The sequence below is a fragment of the Pseudophryne corroboree genome, chromosome 6, assembly GCF_028390025.1.
Source record: "Pseudophryne corroboree isolate aPseCor3 chromosome 6, aPseCor3.hap2, whole genome shotgun sequence".
Classification (NCBI taxonomy): Eukaryota; Metazoa; Chordata; class Amphibia; order Anura; family Myobatrachidae; genus Pseudophryne; species Pseudophryne corroboree.
This window is the reverse complement of record NC_086449.1, coordinates 224,445,156-224,464,565: the sequence shown is the minus strand read 5'-3', so window position 1 is coordinate 224,464,565 and position 19,410 is coordinate 224,445,156.

The window sequence follows — 19,410 nt, the reverse complement described above, 5'->3', positions numbered from 1 at the left end:
CCCCTATTTGATTTTTCACCATGACTGGGCGGTTCTTAGGACTTCTTTCCACCTTAATCAGGAGATTGTAGTTCCAGCCTTTGTCTCTCCTAAATTGTCTTCCAGAGAGCGGTCTTTGGATGTGGTACGGGCACTCCGTATCTATGTAAAGAGGACAGCTCCCATTAGGAAGTCTTATTCTCTCTTTGTACTATTTGGTTTTCACAAACGTGGCTGGCCTGCTCACAAGCAGACGCTGGCCAGATGGTTTAGAATGGTGATTGCACATGCTTATGTACATGCTGGATGTCCAGTTCCTGCTACTATCGAGGCCCATTCTACTCGGTCTGTTGGACCTTCTTGGGCGGCCCGACGTGTTGCGACCCTTGAACAATTGTGCAAGGTAGCTACGTGGTCTTCAGTGAACATGTTCATCAGGTTCTATGCCTTTGATACATCCACCTCCCAGGATGCTTCATTTGGACGCTGGGTTCTTGTGCCCACTACAGTGCGTCCCCTCCCTTGAGGAACTGCTTTAGGACATCCCCGATGTTATTCCCTGTGGAACCCAGTGTACCCCGCTGCAGATAACGAGATTTATGGTAAGAACTTAACGTTGTTAAATCTCTTTCTGCGAGGTACACTGGGTTCCACAGGGTGCCCACCCAGACACACTTAGCTTCTTTGGGTTTGTATGGCATTAGCCGCTGATACCTTCTCCTGTCTTGAGAATGTGGTGTACGTGGCTACTAACGATTGTTGTCTCTTTTACCTGCTACTGCATTGGACTGGTTAACAAAACTGAGCTCCTGTGCACAGAGGCGGGGTTATAGAGGAGGCGGCTCTATGCATGCTGGGAACAGTCAAAGCTTTTAGCCTGTTGGTGCCTCGGATCAAGATCCTACTCTACACCCGATGTTATTCCTTGTGGAACCCAGTGTACCTTGCAGAGAGAGATTTAACAACGCTAAGTTCTTACCATAAATCTCGTCATTTTAATGAGGGGTGTATTTATTTTTACTTTCCCTATTGTTAATAATTCAAACGTCTGTTATGTCCGTGTCCCTCTAATTGGCAATTCCGTAAAATGTTTTATTGGATTCCCATCATAGGTAGCGGGTTAGATTCAGTTCCACATAGATCTTTCCCTGTCACTATAATAATTTTCCTTTATAGATAAATACAAATACAAATACAGAATAAGCGACTGTTACTGAATAAATCTAAAAGTATCCATTTGACTTGCTTACTTGCATTCTTTCCACACCTAACAACAAAATAGTGGAGACTAGGGGCCTAATTCAGACCTGATAGCTGCTGTGCATTTTCGCACAGTAGCCGATCAGGTCTGAACTGCACATGTAGAAAATAAAGAATGAGTAATAGACCACTAGGGTGCAAGAAGCTGCCTGTAAATCCTTTTCTCAAATATAGGGTTCCTCTACCCTCCACCAATATCACCAAAAATTTTGAGAAAGGACTTATCTGGCGCTATGTCAAATCGTGAGAGTTTTTCCCAATGCTTTCACTCTCTAAATTCATTGAAAGTTCCTCACATCAATATGGTTTCATGTGAAGGAAAATACAAATCATATAGTGAAGTACAATTTAATTGGTTAAAAAAAATGAGATTTATGGTAAGAACTTACCATTGTTAAATCTCTGCGAGGTACACTGGGCTCCACAAGGATAGACATTGGGGTGTAGAGTAGGATCTTGATCCGAGGCACCAACAGGCTTAAAGCTTTGACTGTTCCCAGAATGCACAGCGCCGCCTCCTCTATAACCCCGCCTCCCTGCACAGGAGCTCAGTTTTTAGTTAACCAGCCCAATGCAGTAGCAGGAAAAGAGACGACAACGGTTAGTAGCCACATACACCACACTCTCACGACAGGAGAAGTGTCAGCGGCTAATGCCATACCAACCCAAAGAAGCTAAGTGTGTCAGGGTGGGCGCCTTGTAGAGCCCAGTGTACCTCGCAGAAAGAGATTTAACAAAGGTAAGTTCTTACCATAAATCTCGTTTTCTGCTGCGGGGTACACTGGGCTCCACAAGGATAGACATTGGGGATGTCCTAAAGCAGTTCCTTATGGGAGGGGATGCACTGTAGCGGGCACAAGAACCCGGCATCCAAAGGAAGCATCCTGGGAAGCGGCAGTATCGAAGGCATAGAACCTTATGAACGTGTTCACTGAGGACTACGTAGCTGCCTTGCACAATTGTTCAAGGGTCGCACCACGGCGGGCCGCCCAAGAAGGTCCAACAGACCGAGTAGAATGGGCCGTAATGTGAGCAGGAGCCGACAGACCAGCCCTCACATAAGCATGTGCAATCACCATTCTAATCCATCTGGCCAAAGTCTGCTTGTGAGCAGGCCAGCCCCGTTTGTGAAATCCAAACAGTACAAAGAGAGAATCAGATTTCCCAATGGAAGCAGTTCTCTTCACATAGATACGGAGAGCCCGTTCCACATCCAAAGACTTCTCTTTTGGAGACAGATCAGGAGAAACAAGTGACGGAACCACAATCTCCTGGTTAAGGTGGAACGAGGAAACCACCTTAGGTAAATATCCGGGATGAGTCCCAAGAACCGCCCGGTCATGGTGAAATATCAGATATGGGGAACTACAGGACAAGGCACCCAAATCCGACACTCTTCTAGCTGAAGCAATAGCCAGCAGAAACACCACCTTAAGGGAAAGCCACTTAAGATCAGCTGAACCAAGAGGTTCAAACGGAGACTCTTGTAACGCCACCAAAACCACCGACAAGTCCCAAGGAGCCATAGGCAGGACATAGGGAGGTTGGATACGCAACACACCCTGAGTAAAGGTATGCACATCAGGTAAAGTCGCAATTTTTCTCTGAAACCACACCGACAAGGCAGAAATATGAACCTTGAGGGAGGCCAGACGTAGCACTAAGTCCAGGACCTGCTGAAAAAAAGCCAACAACTTGGCTATACTAAACTTGGAAGCATCATAATCGTTAGGTGTGCACCAAACAAAGTAAGAATGCCAGACCCTATAGTAAATCCGAGCCGAAGCCGTTTTCCGGGCCTGCAACATAGTTTGAATGACCGCCTCAGAAAACCCTTTAGCCCTTAAGACGGAAGCTTCAAGAGCCATGCCGTCAAAGACAGCCGGGCTAGGTCCTGGTAGACACAGGGGCCCTGAACGAGGAGGTCTTGGCGTTGTGGAAGTAGAATTGGACGCTCTGATGATAGGCCTTGCAGGTCTGAGAACCAGTGCCCTCTGGGCCACGCTGGAGCTATGAGAAGTAGAATTCCTCTTTCTTGCTTGAACTTCCTGGGCAGGAGTGACACCGGAGGGAACATGTACGGCAGTCGAAACCTCCACGGCACCGCCAGCGCATCCACGAATGCTGCTTGAGGATCCATTGTCCTTGCTCCGAAGACCGGAACCTTGTGATTGTGTCGAGACGCCATCAGATCTACGTCTGGAAGACCCCACTTTTCCACTAGGAGTTGAAACACTTCTGGATGAGGCCCCACTCGCCGGCATGTACGTCCTGACGACTGAGAAAGTCCGCTTTCCAATTCAGGACTCCCGGAATGAAGATTGCCGATATGGTCGGTAGATGGCGTTCCGCCCAATGTAGAATCCATGAGACTTCCTTCATTGCCAGACGGCTTCGAGTGCCGCCTTGATGATTTATGTAAGCCACTGTGGTGGCGTTGTCCGACTGCACTTGAACAGGACGGTTCTGAATTAAATGCTGGGCTATGTTCAATGCACTGAAGACTGCCCGCTATTCAAGAATGTTGATTGAGAGGAGGGACTCCTCCTCGGTCCACCGACCTTGAAGGGAGTGTTGCTCCAGCACCGCGCCCCAACCTCTTAGACTGGCATCCGTCGTCAACAGGACCCAGTTGGATATCCAGAAGGGACGGCCCCTGCACAATTGTTGGTCCTGGAGCCACAAGAGCAGCGACAGACGGACTTCCGGAGTCAATGAGATCATTTGAGACCTGATCCGGTGAGGCAGGCCATCCCACTTGGCTAGAATCAGCCTCTGGAGGGGGCGAGAATGGAATTTAGCATACTCCACCATGTCGGATGCTGATACCATGTGGCCCAGCACCTGCATCGCCAAATGTATCGACCCTTGCGGACGAGAAAGGAAGCAATGAATCCTGTCCTGAAGCTTCAGGACTTTCTCCTGACACAAGAACAACCTCTAGTTGTGAGTGTCCAATAGCGCTCCCAGATGCACCATACTCTGAGCAGGGATCAGGGAGGATTTCTTCCAGTTGATAAGCCACCCGTGGGCTTGTAGAAACCATACCGTCATATCTAGAAGACATAGGAGAAGTTCTGGGGAATTTGCCAGGATTAACAAGTCGTCCAGATACGGCAGTATCCTGACCCCTTGACGGCGGAGTACCACCGTCATAACTTTGGTGAAGACTCGCGGAGCCGTTGTTAAATCAAAAAGTAACTGAAACTGGTAATGGAGGTTGCCAATAGCAAACCTCAGGTATTGCTGATGTGACGCTGCTATAGGAAAATGCAGGTAAGCATCCTGTATATCCAGGGAGACCATGTAGTCCCCAGGTTCCAAGGCCAGAACTATAGAGCAAAGGGTTTCCATACGGAACTTGGAAACCTTCACAAACCTGTTCAATGCCTTGAGGTTGAGAATGGGCCGGGAGGATCCATTCGGTTTCGGGACTAGAAACAGCAGAGAATAGTACCCCCGGCCCCTCTGCGCAAGAGGCACCTGTACTACGACTCCTGTATCCAGGAGGGTCTGTACCACCGAATGAAGAGTGTTTGCGTTTGTCTGGTCCAATGGGACATCTGTCTTGCAAAATCGATGAGGGGGTCGGTTTTTGAAGGCTATGGCGTAACCTCGAGTGACGACTTCCCGTACCCAGGCATCTGAAGTGATCTTCAACCATTCCTGGGTATACCCTAGAAGCCGGCCCCCCACCCTGGGATCCCCCAGGGGGAGGCCCGCCCCATCATGCGGCAGGCTTATCGGCCTTGGAAGCTGGCTGACGGGGCCGCCCAGGCTCTTTTTGGCTTTGGCTTACCAGATTTGGAAGTGCGGGCCTGCTTGTTGTACGCCTGACCTTTTGCTTTACCTGAAAGACGAAAGGGGTGAAAGGAAGTACCTTTAGCCGTCGATACAGAAGGAGCGGTACTTGGCAGACAGGCAGTTTTGACAGTAGCCAAGTCAGCCACTATCTTATTTAAGTTCTCCCCAAACAGAATATCTCCCTTGAAAGGGAGTACCTCCAGGGTTTTTCTAGAGTCCAGATCCACAGACCAGGATCTCAGCCACAATATCCGGCGAGTCATGACTGACGTAGTAGAGGCCTTGGCTGCTAGGATACCGGCATCAGAAGCCGTCTCTTTAATATAGCAAGAAGCTGTGACAATATATGATAAGCATTGTCTAGCATGGTCAGAAGAGATTTCAGCTTCTAACTCCAAGGCCCATGCTTCAATAGCCTCTGCAGCCCATGTTGCTGCAATAGTGGGCCTTTGTGCAGCACCTGTGAGGGTGTAAATCGCTTTAAGACAACCCTCCACACGTTTATCCGTAGGCTCTTTTAGAGACGTGTTTGAAGTGACAGGTAGAGCTGAGGAAACCACCATCCTAGCCACATGTGAGTCTACTGGAGGAGGCGTTTCCCAATTCTTAGACAGCTCTGGTGCGTGGGGATAGCAAGCCAGCATCTTCTTTTGAGGCACAAACTTCGTACCCGGGTTTTCCCAGGGTTCCTGACGTATATCCACTAGGTGATCAGAGTGAGGTAAAACTTGTTTAACCACCTTCTAAAACTTGAACCTATCTGGTTTCTTAGGAGGGACGGATGGCTCGGGATTATCCGTAATCTGTAGAATTAATTTAATAGCCTCCAAAAGATCAAGAACATCCACATGTGAACTACCCTCCCCATCAGCCGTATCTGAGTCAGAACCTGTGGGGTCAGTGTAAGTGTCGTCTTCATCAGACGAGGTGTCAGTGACAGCAGTGGACTGTGAGGAGCCCAGCGCTCGCTTAAAGGACCCCTTGGGGTTAGGCGAGGGATGGTCAGACTTTTTAGTAGTCAGGGACTGGTTCAACTTCTTCAATTGAGCAGATAAATCGTCCGCCCACGGCGGGTTAGCTGCAGGGACCACATACAATTGTACCGGCATTGGGGATCCCATAGGGGGTGTTAGTTTATTAACTAGTGTATGTAGAAGCGTGGAAAAAGTGGCCCACGGTGGGTCATTATGTACCTCTGTTGCCACAGTCCCACTGGGGGACAAGGAGCCCCCAGAACCAGATCACACAGCTGCTATATTCTCCTCATAGAGATCTGTGGCTTCAGCAACACCGGCAGTGTGTTCAGCCCCAGAACCGCTAAACTCAGAAGCAGACATGATATAACTTGCAGTATCAGGTAACACAGTACAATTGGCAGCAGCACAATACCTCTTACCCAAACCCCTGCGCAGTGTAGTCAGCACTAGCAGAGATAAAGGAGAGATATGGTGACTAAATCACAGAGAAAAATACGTATTAAAGTATATCTTTGTGAAAATCCTATATCAATATAAAACCTGACGCACCAAGCCCCCTCAGGTTATAGAATATAGGGATAGCAAGTTGAGTGAAAGACACGAAATGGACACCACTCAGCTATCTAATGCACACACAGATAGTCACAGTTTGTACAATGCAGAGGTTATTACTAACAATAAGACTGCACTGGACTATCTTTTATATATATATATATATATATAGCTATATAGTCAATAGATATAACACTGCACAGTAAGAACTGGATGTATATCATAGGGTACTAGGAAACCCTGACTAAATGCACTCTTTCTTAACTAGCACTGTCTAAAAAGGCAGGTAGAATACTTAAGTGTCATGTAAAGTCACAACACTGACAACCAGGCGGCTTTACACAGGAGGATTTGCCCAAGCAGTCCCAGGAACAGTGAAGCTGAGAGATAATGGCATCCAGACACTGACAGGGAGTGAGGGAGAGACAGATATGCAGCCCCAGGGCGGGAGCATTTGCGGGAAATGGCGCCCTGGGGCTGGGGGAGGGGCTTCAGGTCTAAGCCTTATCCCCTTGCTGGAAAAACCACCGGGTACTGTGGGCTACTGAAAATGGTTTAGAGAGAAAACCTGACCTGCACCCATGCCCTGGTGATCTAGTGGGATCGCCTGTACTGCCACAGTGTCCACCGCCAGCGCGCGCAGCCCGCCTCCCACTGACTGCGTCGGATTACGATAAAGACCGGGTCCTACAAGCGGGATCCGCTCACTACCTCCCGAAGTGCGGCCACGCGATCCCAGGGAGCCCCCGTCGTGTGTGTCTGACGTGAAGAAAACCGGAGCCTCCTGCTGTAGTTACCCGGCAACCAGGGCTCGAGAGTGTACAGCGCCGCTGGGGAGAGCTGGAGCTGCAGCAGTGAATGTCTTCTGACATTTACCACCGCTGCTGCCCTTGTAGTCTTCACTTTTTTCTTCAAAAAAAGCTCTTCTTAGGGCTGCCTGGAGCAGACCCTCTGTTATGTGCCTGCTTACTGCAGCATTAACTACAAAACTGAGCTCCTGTGCAGGGAGGCGGGGTTATAGAGGAGGCGGCGCTGTGCATTCTGGGAATAGTCAAAGCTTGGAGCCTGTTGGTGCCTCGGATCAAAATCCTACTCTACACCCCAATGTCTATCCTTGTGGAGCCCAGTGTACCCCGCAACAGAAAATTCACATGCATAGACATCAGAGCCGGATTAAGAGGGGGGCCCCGGGGGTAAGTACCCCGGGCCCCCCTTTTTAAAAGGGCCCCCCGCTGCCGCCACAGATCGGATCTCTAGTCCGATCTGCAGTACTGCACTCCCGGCTCCCAGGAGCCGACGCGGCAGCTCCACATGCAGGGCACCTGAACCTAAGTAAGATAAGTAAGAGCTGTATTAGGTTCTGGGTTAGTATATATATATATATATATATATATATACATGTGTATATATATATATATATATATATATATACATATACATATATATATATATATATATATACACATACATACATACATATAGATATATACATATATATACTTATATACATATACATATATGTATACATATATATATATATATATATTTATATATATATACATATATATATATATGCAGTATCCGGAGGTGCGGCACTCCTGGCGGCTTGGAAAATTACTTTTATTCTATCATTTTCATCAGGTATGAGAATGACGGAGTAAAAGTCTTTGAAACGTTGTCTTCACATGCTGCTATACAGACTTTTTTCTCCAAGCCGCCAGGAGTGCCGCATCTCCGGATACTGTATGTAATATATTGTGAGGGCACCCGGTGCATTTGACTGTTTATTGGGAGAGCCGGGCAATATGGATATATATATATATATATATATAAACAAGGATGATGTCCGGCACTCCAATACCTTAATGATCAACTCGTCTGGGTGCCCTTCCTGAGGTAATATGAAATGGGGTGGGATGGATGGCACTCCAGCATGTGAATAAATGATCAGGAAACCAGGTAGGTAGCCAACGTTTCGGAGCAGTGCTCCTTTATCAAGACTTTAAAACATACTGACATACATAACATATATATACCTAACTGTATACTCACCACGTGTGCACAGGGAAGCCGCCGTCGCCGTCTGCTTCGGAATCCATGTGACGTCATAGGCAGCCGCCGGCGCCCAGGATCCGTCACAGAGGCTGAGGGCGGGGGGAGTGACCATCACCATGGTAACTAGTAATAACACACTGCGGAAAGAGACAGCAATGATACAGCCGCGCTTACAGCCTTGGATCCTAGGATATGACACTACAGTCTAATCATATGGCACACTGTGCAATCTATGCGACTGAAAGAGCAAATGGATATATGGAAAAGCTTCTATATTAATCATATACAATATTAATATGATAAAAAAACATGATGTCCATAGGATCTAATAAGGGCTGTAACAAAAATACATTACCATGAAGCACATCAAAGAGCAACGAGTCTCATACATGACCAATGCTGTATAAGCTGTCTGAAACAAATGTATATAGTGCAAGACACTGGTCGGGGTGATCTGTCACTAAAAGAAAAACTAAGGTGAACAGTGTCGCCCACATGAGCTGCACCTAACTAGTGTCATTCAAGTAATCTTAATAAACATGCTGAATAAACTGAGCTGAACAAAGCAGGAATACATTATAGAAAGCAATTGAGTGCTAATGATTCATTGAGTCCGAATGGTTGGACCGTTTGTAGCAGATGTATCCACCTTGCTTCTCGCTGAAGTAGAATACGACCCCGGTTCCCACCTCGTGGACAGGGGGGTACCCAATCTATGATGCGGTACCTAATGGAGGATAAGTTGTGGTGTAAATCCCTAAAATGTCGAGCAACTGGCTGATCACATTCTTTGCCTTCGAGGGCTGCACGTATACTGGATCTGTGTTGGGTCATGCGTTCCTTCATTTGCCTTGTGGACTTGCCCACATAAAGTAGACTACAAGGGCATTTAATATAATAAAATATTCGTGGTCTATTATATTAAATGCCCTTGTAGTCTACTACATTAGGTACCGCATCATAGATTGGGTACCCCCCTGTCCACAAGGTGGGAACAGGGGTCGTATTCTACTTCAGCGAGAAGCAAGGTGGGTACATCTGCTACAAACGGTCCAACCATTCGGACTCAATGAATCATTAGCACTCAATTGCTTTCTATAATGTATTCCTGCTTTGTTCAGCTCAGTTTATTCAGCATGTTTATTAAGATTACTTGAATGACACTAGTTAGGTGCAGCTCATGTGGGCGATACTGTTCACCTTAGTTTTTCTTTTAGTGACAGATCACCCCGACCAGTGTCTTGCACTATATACATTTGTTTCAGACAGCTTATACAGCATTGGTCATGTATGAGACTCGTTGCTCTTTGATGTGCTTCATGGTAATGTATTTTTGTTATAGCCCTTATTAGATCCTATGGACATCATGTTTTTATCATATTAATATTGTATATGATTAATATAGAAGCTTTTCCATATTTCTCTATCGTCCTAAGTGGATGCTGGGGTTCCTGAAAGGACCATGGGGAATAGCGGCTCCGCAGGAGACAGGGCACAAAAAAGTAAAGCTTTACTAGGTCAGGTGGTGTGCACTGGCTCCTCCCCCTATGACCCTCCTCCAGACTCCAGTTAGATTTTGTGCCCGAACGAGAAGGGTGCAATCTAGGTGGCTCTCCTAAAGAGCTGCTTAGAGAAAGTTTAGTTTAGGTTTTTTTCTTTACAGTGAGTCCTGCTGGCAACAGGATCACTGCAACGTGGGACTTAGGGGGAAAGTAGTAAACTCACCTGCATGCAGAGTGGATTTGCTGCTTGGCTACTGGACACCATTAGCTCCAGAGGGATCGAACACAGGCCCAGCCGTGGAGTCCGGTCCCGGAGCCGCGCCGCCGACCCCCTTGCAGATGCTGAAGCGTGAAGAGGTCCGGAAACCGGCGGCTGAAGACTCCTCAGTCTTCATAAGGTAGCGCACAGCACTGCAGCTGTGCGCCATTTTCCTCTCAGCACACTTCACTGGGCAGTCACTGAGGGTGCAGAGCGCTGGGGGGGGGCGCTCTGAGAGGCAAATATAAACCTTATACAAGGCTAAAAATACCTCACATATAGCCCATAGGGGCTATATGGAGATATTTAACCCCTGCCTGACTGGAAAAATAGCGGGAGAAGAACCCGCCGAAAAAGGGGCGGGGCCTATCTCCTCAGCACACGGCGCCATTTTCTGTCACAGCTCCGCTGGTCAGAACGGCTCCCAGGTCTCTCCCCTGCACTGCACTACAGAAACAGGGTAAAACAGAGAGGGGGGGCACATTAATGGCTATATATATATATATTAAAGCAGCTATAAGGGAGCACTTAATATAAGGATATCCCTTGTATATATAGCGCTTTGTGGTGTGTGCTGGCAGACTCTCCCTCTGTCTCCCCAAAAGGGCTAGTGGGTCCTGTCTTCATTAGAGCATTCCCTGTGAGTTTGCGGTGTGTGTCGGTACGTGGTGTCGACATGTATGAGGACGATATTGGTGTGGAGGCGGAGCAATTGCCAAATATGCAGATGTCACCCCCCAGGGGGTCGACACCAGAATGGATGCCTTTAATTGTGGAATTACGTGATGGTTTATCTTCCCTTAAACAGTCAGTTGAGGACATGAGGCGGCCGGACAATCAATTAATGCCTGTCCAGGCGCCTCAAACACCGTCAGGGGCTGTAAAACGCCCTTTGCCTCAGTCGGTCGACACAGACCCAGACACGGGCACTGATTCCAGTGACGACGGTAGAAATTCAAACGTATTTTCCAGTAGGGCCACACGTTATATGATTTTGGCAATGAAGGAGACGTTACATTTAGCTGATACTACAGATACCGTAAAACAGGGTATTATGTATGGTGTGAAAAAACTACAAACAGTTTTTCCTGAATCAGAAGAATTAAATGACGTGTGTGATGAAGCGTGGGTTGCTCCTGATAAAAAGTTGATAATTTCAAAAAAGTTATTGGCATTATACCCTTTCCCGCCAGAGGTTAGGGCGCGCTGGGAAACACCCCCTAAGGTGGACAAGGCGCTCACACGCTTATCCAAACAAGTGGCGTTACCCTCTCCTGAGACGGCCGCACTTAAGGATCCATCAGATAGAAAGATGGAAGTTATTCAAAAGAATATATACACACATGCAGGTGTTATACTACGACCAGCTATAGCAACTGCCTGGATGTGCAGTGCTGGAGTAGTTTGGTCAGAATCCCTGATTGAAAATATTGATACCCTAGATAGGGACAATGTTTTACTGTCGTTAGAACAAATAAAGGATGCATTTATCTATATGCGTGATGCACAGAGGGATATTTGCACACTGGCATCTCGGGTGAGTGCTATGTCCATTTCAGCCAGAAGAGCCTTATGGACACGACAGTGGACAGGCGATGCGGATTCAAAACGTCACATGGAGGTTTTGCCGTATAAAGGGGAGGAGTTATTTGGAGTTGGTCTATCAGACTTGGTGGCCACGGCTACTGCCGGGAAATCCACTTTTTTACCTCAAGTCACTCCCCAACAGAGAAAGGCACCGACCTTTCAACCGCAGCCTTTTCGCTCCTACAAAAATAAGAGAGCAAAGGGCTTGTCGTACCTGCCACGAGGCAGAGGAAGAGGGAAGAGACACCAACAGGCAGCTCCTTCCCAGGAACAGAAGCCCTCCCCGGCTCCTGCAAAAACCTCAGCATGACGCTGGGGCCTCTCAAGCGGACTCGGGGACAGTGGGGGGCCGTCTCAAAAATTACAGCGCGCAGTGGGCTCACTCGCAGGTAGACCCCTGGATCCTGCAGATAATATCTCAGGGGTACAGGTTGGAATTAGAGACGGATCCTCCTCATCTTTTCCTGAAGTCTGCCTTACCAACCGTCTCTTCCGAAAGGGAGAGGGTGTTGGAAGCCATTCACAAGCTGTACGCTCAGCAGGTGATAGTCAAAGTACCCCTATTACAACAAGGAAAGGGGTATTATTCCACTCTATTTGTGGTACCGAAGCCGGATGGCTCGGTAAGGCCTATTCTAAATCTGAAGTCCTTGAACCTCTACATAAAAAAGTTCAAGTTCAAGATGGAGTCACTCAGAGCAGTGATAGCGAACCTGGAAGAAGGGGACTTTATGGTATCCTTGGACATCAAGGATGCGTATCTACACGTTCCGATTTACCCCGCACACCAGGGGTACCTCAGGTTCATTGTTCAAAACTGTCACTATCAGTTTCAGACGCTGCCGTTCGGATTGTCCACGGCGCCTCGGGTCTTTACCAAGGTAATGGCCGAGATGATGATTCTTCTTCGAAGAAAAGGCGTATTAGTTATCCCATACTTGGACGATCTCCTAATAAGGGCAAGGTCCAGAGAACAGCTGGAGACAGCTTTAGCACTATCTCAAGAGGTGCTAAGACAACACGGGTGGATTCTGAATATTCCAAAATCCCATTTAATCCCGACAACTCGTCTGCTGTTCCTAGGAATGATTCTGGACACGGTTCAGAAAAAGGTTTTCCTTCCAGAGTAAAAAGCCAAGGAGTTATCCGATCTGGTCAGGAACCTCCTAAAACCAGGAAAAGTGTCAGTACATCAATGCACAAGAGTCCTGGGAAAAATGGTGGCTTCTTACGAAGCAATTCCATTCGGCAGATTCCATGCAAGAATATTCCAAAGGGATCTGTTGGACAAATGGTCAGGGTCGCATCTGCAGATGCACCTGCGAATAACCCTGTCACCAAAGACAAGGGTGTCACTTCTGTGGTGGTTGCAGAAGGCTCACCTATTAGAAGGCCGCAGATTCGGCATTCAGGATTGGATCCTGGTGACCACGGACGCCAGCCTGAGAGGCTGGGGAGCAGTCACACAAGGAAGAAACTTCCAGGGAGTATGGACGAGTCTGGAAAAGTCTCTTCACATAAACATTCTGGAACTAAGAGCAATCTACAATGCTCTAAGCCAGGCGGAACTTCTCCTGCAAGGAAAGCCGGTGTTGATTCAGTCGGACAACATCACGGCGGTCGCCCATGTAAACAGGAAGGGCGGCACAAGAAGCAGGAGTGCAATGGCAGAAGCTGCCAAGATTCTTCGCTGGGCGGAGAATCACGTGATAGCACTGTCAGCAGTGTTCATCCCGGGCGTGGACAACTGGGAAGCAGACTTCCTCAGCAGACACGATCTTCATCCGGGAGAGTGGGGTCTACATCCAGAAGTCTTCAACATGTTAATAGACCGTTGGGAAAGACCAATTGTAGACATGATGGCGTCTCGCCTCAACAAGAAACTGGACAAATATTGCGCCAGGTCAAGAGATCCACAGGCAATAGCTGTGGACGCACTGGTAACTCCTTGGGTGTACCAGTCAGTGTATGTGTTTCCTCCTCTGCCGCTCATACCAAAGGTATTGAAGATCATACGGCAAAGAAGAGTAAGAACAATACTAGTGGTTCCGGATTGGCCGAGAAGGACTTGGTATCCGGAACTTCAAGAGATGCTCACGGACGAACCGTGGCCTCTACCTCTGAGAAGGGACCTGCTACAGCAGGGTCCCTGTCTTTTTCAAGACTTACCGCGGCTGCGTTTGACGGCATGGCGGTTGAACGCCAGATCCTAAAAGGGAAAGGCATTCCAGAAGAAGTCATTCCTACCTTGATTAAGGCACGGAAGGAAGTCACCGTGAAACATTATCACCGCATTTGGCGAAAATATGTAGCGTGGTGCGAGGATCGGAGGGTCGTTTCCTACATTTCCTGCAATCAGGATTATCTATGGGTCTCAAATTGGGATCCATTAAGGTTCAAATTTCGGCCCTGTCAATATTCTTCCAAAAAGAATTGGCCTCTGTCCCTGAGGTCCAGACTTTTGTCAAGGGAGTACTGCATATACAGCCTCCTGTGGTGCCTCCGGTGGCACCGTGGGATCTAAATGTAGTTTTAGATTTCCTCAAATCCCATTGGTTTGAACCATTGAAAAAGGTGGATTTGAAATATCTCACATTGAAAGTGACTATGTTACTAGCCCTGGCCTCTGCCAGGAGAGTATCTGAATTGGCGGCTTTATCTTATAAAAGTCCTTATCTAATCTTCCATTCGGATAGGGCAGAACTGCGGACTCGTCCGCATTTTCTCCCTAAAGTGGTATCAGCATTTCATCTGAACCAACCTATTGTGGTGCCTGCGGCCACTAGCGACTTGGAGGACTCCAAGTTGTTGGACGTTGTCAGAGCCTTAAAAATATACATTGCAAGGACGGCTGGAGTCAGAAAATCTGACTCGCTGTTTATATTGTATGCACCCAACAAGTTGGGCGCACCTGCTTCTAAGCAGTCGATTGCTCGTTGGATTTGTAACACAATTCAACTTGCACATTCTGTGGCAGGCCTGCCACAGCCTAAAACTGTAAAAGCCCACTCCACAAGGAAGGTGGGCTCATCTTGGGCGGCTGCCCGAGGGGTCTCGGCATTACAACTCTGCCGAGCAGCTACGTGGTCGGGGGAGAACACGTTTGTAAAATTTTACAAATTTGATACCCTGGCAAAGGAGGACCTGGAGTTCTCTCATTCGGTGCTGCAGAGTCATCCGCACTCTCCCGCCCGTTTGGGAGCTTTGGTATAATCCCCATGGTCCTTTCAGGAACCCCAGCATCCACTTAGGACGATAGAGAAAATAAGAATTTACTTACCGATAATTCTATTTCTCGGAGTCCGTAGTGGATGCTGGGCGCCCATCCCAAGTGCGGATTATCTGCAATACTTGTACATAGTTATTATTAACTAATTCGGGTTATTGTTAAGGAGCCATCTTTAAGAGGCCCTTTCTGTTGTCATACTGTTAACTGGGTTTAGATCACAAGTTGTACGGTGTGATTGGTGTGGCTGGTATGAGTCTTACCCGGGATTCAAAATGCCTCCCTTATTGTGTATGCTCGTCCGGGCACAGTACCTAACTGGAGTCTGGAGGAGGGTCATAGGGGGAGGAGCCAGTGCACACCACCTGACCTAGTAAAGCTTTACTTTTTTGTGCCCTGTCTCCTGCGGAGCCGCTATTCCCCATGGTCCTTTCAGGAACCCCAGCATCCACTACGGACTCCGAGAAATAGAATTATCGGTAAGTAAATTCTTATTATCCATTTGCTCTTTCAGTCGCATGGATTGCACAGTGTGCCATATGATTAGACTGTAGTGTCATATCCTAGGATCCAGGGTTGTAAGCGCGGCTGTATCATTGCTGTCTCTTTCCGCAGTGTGTTACTACTAGTTACCATGGTGATGGTTACTCCCCCCGCCCTCAGCCTCTGTGACGGATCCTGGGCGCCGGCGGCTGCCTATGACGTCACATGGATTCCGGAGCAGACGGCGACGGCGGCTTCCCTGTGCACACGTGGTGAGTATACAGTTAGGTATATATATGTTATGTATGTCAGTATGTTTTAAAGTCTTGATAAAGGAGCACTGCTCCGAAACGTTGGCTACCTACCTGGTTTCCTGATCATTTATTCACATGCTGGAGTGCCATCCATCCCACCCCATTTTATATATATATATATATATATATATGTGTGTGTGTGCGTGTGCCCTCCAAATTGGTAGCAACATTTGAAAAGAGACAAGGCAGCACTCAGATTCTTTGAAGCAATTCACAAAGGTGTATTAAACACTCATCTTATACACCAACGTTTCCGGGCTTCCCGTGCCGCTCCGCTGCCACCCTCAGTCCTTCTCTGCACCTCCACCTCCTCCACACCATGCCGGCCACAGCCTCCTCATCCACCGCACCGCAGACCACAGCATCCTCAGCACCGCCACTGCTAAATACTGTAGGTAATCTTACCCTGCTGCCTTTCTATCTCCCTAGTCCTTACTGTATGGCCTTGATGTCTCTCTGTCTATCACTCTCCCTGTCCCTATGTCCCTGCTGTCACTTTACCTGTCACTCTCCCTGTCCCTGCTCTCACTCTCTCTGTCCCTATGTCCCTGCTGTCACTCTCCCTGTCTCTCTGTCACTCTCCATGTCCCTATGTACCTGCTGTCACTTTCCCTGTCACTCTCCCTGTCCCTGCTCTCACTCTCTCTGTCCCTATGTCCCTGCTGTCACTGTCCCTGTCCCTCTGACACTCTCCATGTCCCTATGTCCCTGCTGTCACTTTCCCTGTCCCTCTGTCACTCTCCCTGAATTTTTCTTCATTCCATGTGGCATAATGTGAATTTCGGCTCATATCGTGTGCTATAATGTGAATTTTTGCTCATACCATGTGCTATAATGTGTATTTTGGCTCATTGTGTTTGCTATAATGTGAATTTTGGCTCATACCGTGTGCCTTAATGTGAATTTCAGCTCATGCTGTGTGCTATAATGTGAATTTCGGCTCATACAGTGTGCTATAATGTGAATTTCGGCTCATACCGTGTGCTATAATGTGAATGTCGGCTCATTCTGTGTGCTATAATGTGAATTTTGGCTCATTCTGTGTGCTATATTGTGAATTTCCGCTCATACCGTGTAGGGTAATGTGAATTTCGGCTCATTCTGTGTGCTATAATGTGAATTTCGGCTCATTCCGTGTGCTATAATGTGAATTTCCGCTCATACCGTGTGGGGTAATATGAATTTCGGCTCATACCGTGTGGGGTAATGTGAATTTCGTCTCATTCTGTGTGCTATAATGTGAATTTCGGCTCATTCTGTGTGCTATATTGTGAATTTCCCCTCATACCGTGTGGGGTAATGTGAATTTCGGCTCATACTGTGTGCTATAATGTGAATTTCGGCTCATTCCATGTGCTATAATGTGAATTTCGGCTCATACCGTGTGGGGTAATGTGAATTTCGGCTCATACCGTATGGGGTAATGTGAATTTCGTCTCATACCGTGTGCTATAACGTGAATTTTGGCTCATACTGTGGGCTATAATGTGAATTTTGGCTCATTACCGTGTGCTATATTGTTAATTTTGTCTCATTCTGTGTGCTATAATGTGAATTTCTGCTCATACCATGTGCTATAATGTGAATTTCGGCTCATACTGTGTGCTATAATGTGAATTTTGTCTCATTCCGTGTGCTATAATGTGAATTTCCGCTCATACCGTGTGGGGTAATGTGAATTTCGGCTCATACCGTGTGGGTTAATGTGAATTTCCGCTCATACCGTGTGGGGTAATGTAAATTGGGGCTCATACAGTACTGTGTGCTGTAATGTGAAAGGGCACTAGTACTAGGTAGTATAAGGGGTCCTATTATTGGTGCATAATGTGTATAAGGGGTATATGGTGCGGTAAACTACACTGAAGGACACGCTTCATTTTGAGTGGCCATGCCCCCTTCCCTGGAGGCGCTTTCATAATTGCAACCCTCACTTTTCTATACCCCCACTTCAAAATTTCCGCTTCAACCACTGTACATAGGTAAATATATATATATATATACACACACACACACACACACACACACACACACACACACACACACACACACACACACACGTATATATTATATATACATGCATGTGCTCCCTATATGAAAGATTCTTTAAAATTTACCACCAAAATGTAATTTTCTTTGTAGTAATTAAAGATGTTATGATTTTAATTTGAGATTTTAGGGTCCCACTGTCTTGAGTACCCCGGGCCCCCCGAAGCCTTAATCCAGCTCTTATAGACATACAAAACATATAGCAATCACTTCACAAAAATATTTTCTTTAGAGTAGTCCACACAAAAGAAAAGAAAACAAGGATTCCTCTATGATGCAAAGAGGCAAGAATTACCAGCTGGTTTAGAACCGCATTACCAGTTCTAAGTGCATATGGATTAGTGGAAGGGTCCCGAGCACTCCAGTCCTCTCCAAATGTCGCTGGTCTCTGGTTTACCTCCTGCCGTATGGGAATCCTATGTCAGCACCAACGCGTTTCAACCTCTGCAACTGAGGTATTTATCAATGTGAGTAGTGTGTGGAATCTCCATCGCGTTCTATTTAAACTAATGACAGCCAATCAGGTAGTCCGGCGACCAGCTGACCCCTTTACATTTATCTTATATCTGTCCATGGTCATTAGCTGTGCGCTGGACTTCTTCCTGTAACAAAGATGTAACCATGGTGACCCGATCATCCCGTCACGTCACTTCCTGTTTCTTTCTGATTGCCCGGCATGTATGCTTTACTATGATTCGGACTTCTTCCTGTGACAAAGACGTAACCATGGTGATCCAGCCGTCCATCACATCACTTCCTGTTTCTTTCCAGTTACCTTGGAAACCTGACGTATATACTTTTTTAATCTTGAAACCCTTCTTGTGTTATATAAAGCGTACTTTGTACAAATTTCTTTAATATGGATCCCTTTCTTTTTATTGATATAAGCAGTTTTAGTGTTTCTTCTATCAATCCAAAACATTATTTCATATGACATTATTTGTAAACATCCCAAGTCCAATATTCAGTCCTTATCATTTAAAATGGAATAAACTGAAATATGATGACATGAATAAAAATATGAATTAATATATTAAAAACCTTTAAAATATGTCACACATATAAAAATGTAAAAGATGGAATGAAGTGAGAGAAAAGGGGAGTGGGGAACAAAAATATGTAGGGTATCTAAAATATGTGTTTTTAACTCTAGGTGATAATAAAAACCCCTTAATTTCAAAATCAATATTTAATCCACCTGGCTGCAGTGTACCCAAATCATAGATGGTTTTCAATTCTGGCTAATTGGCTTGATGTATCTTTATGACGCCAATTGCCTTTTACATATTTCAGCCCACAGAACCTAGTAATAGCTGACGTGCAACTTTGATGGCATTGTCTGAAATGTTCCGACAAGGAATGTGTC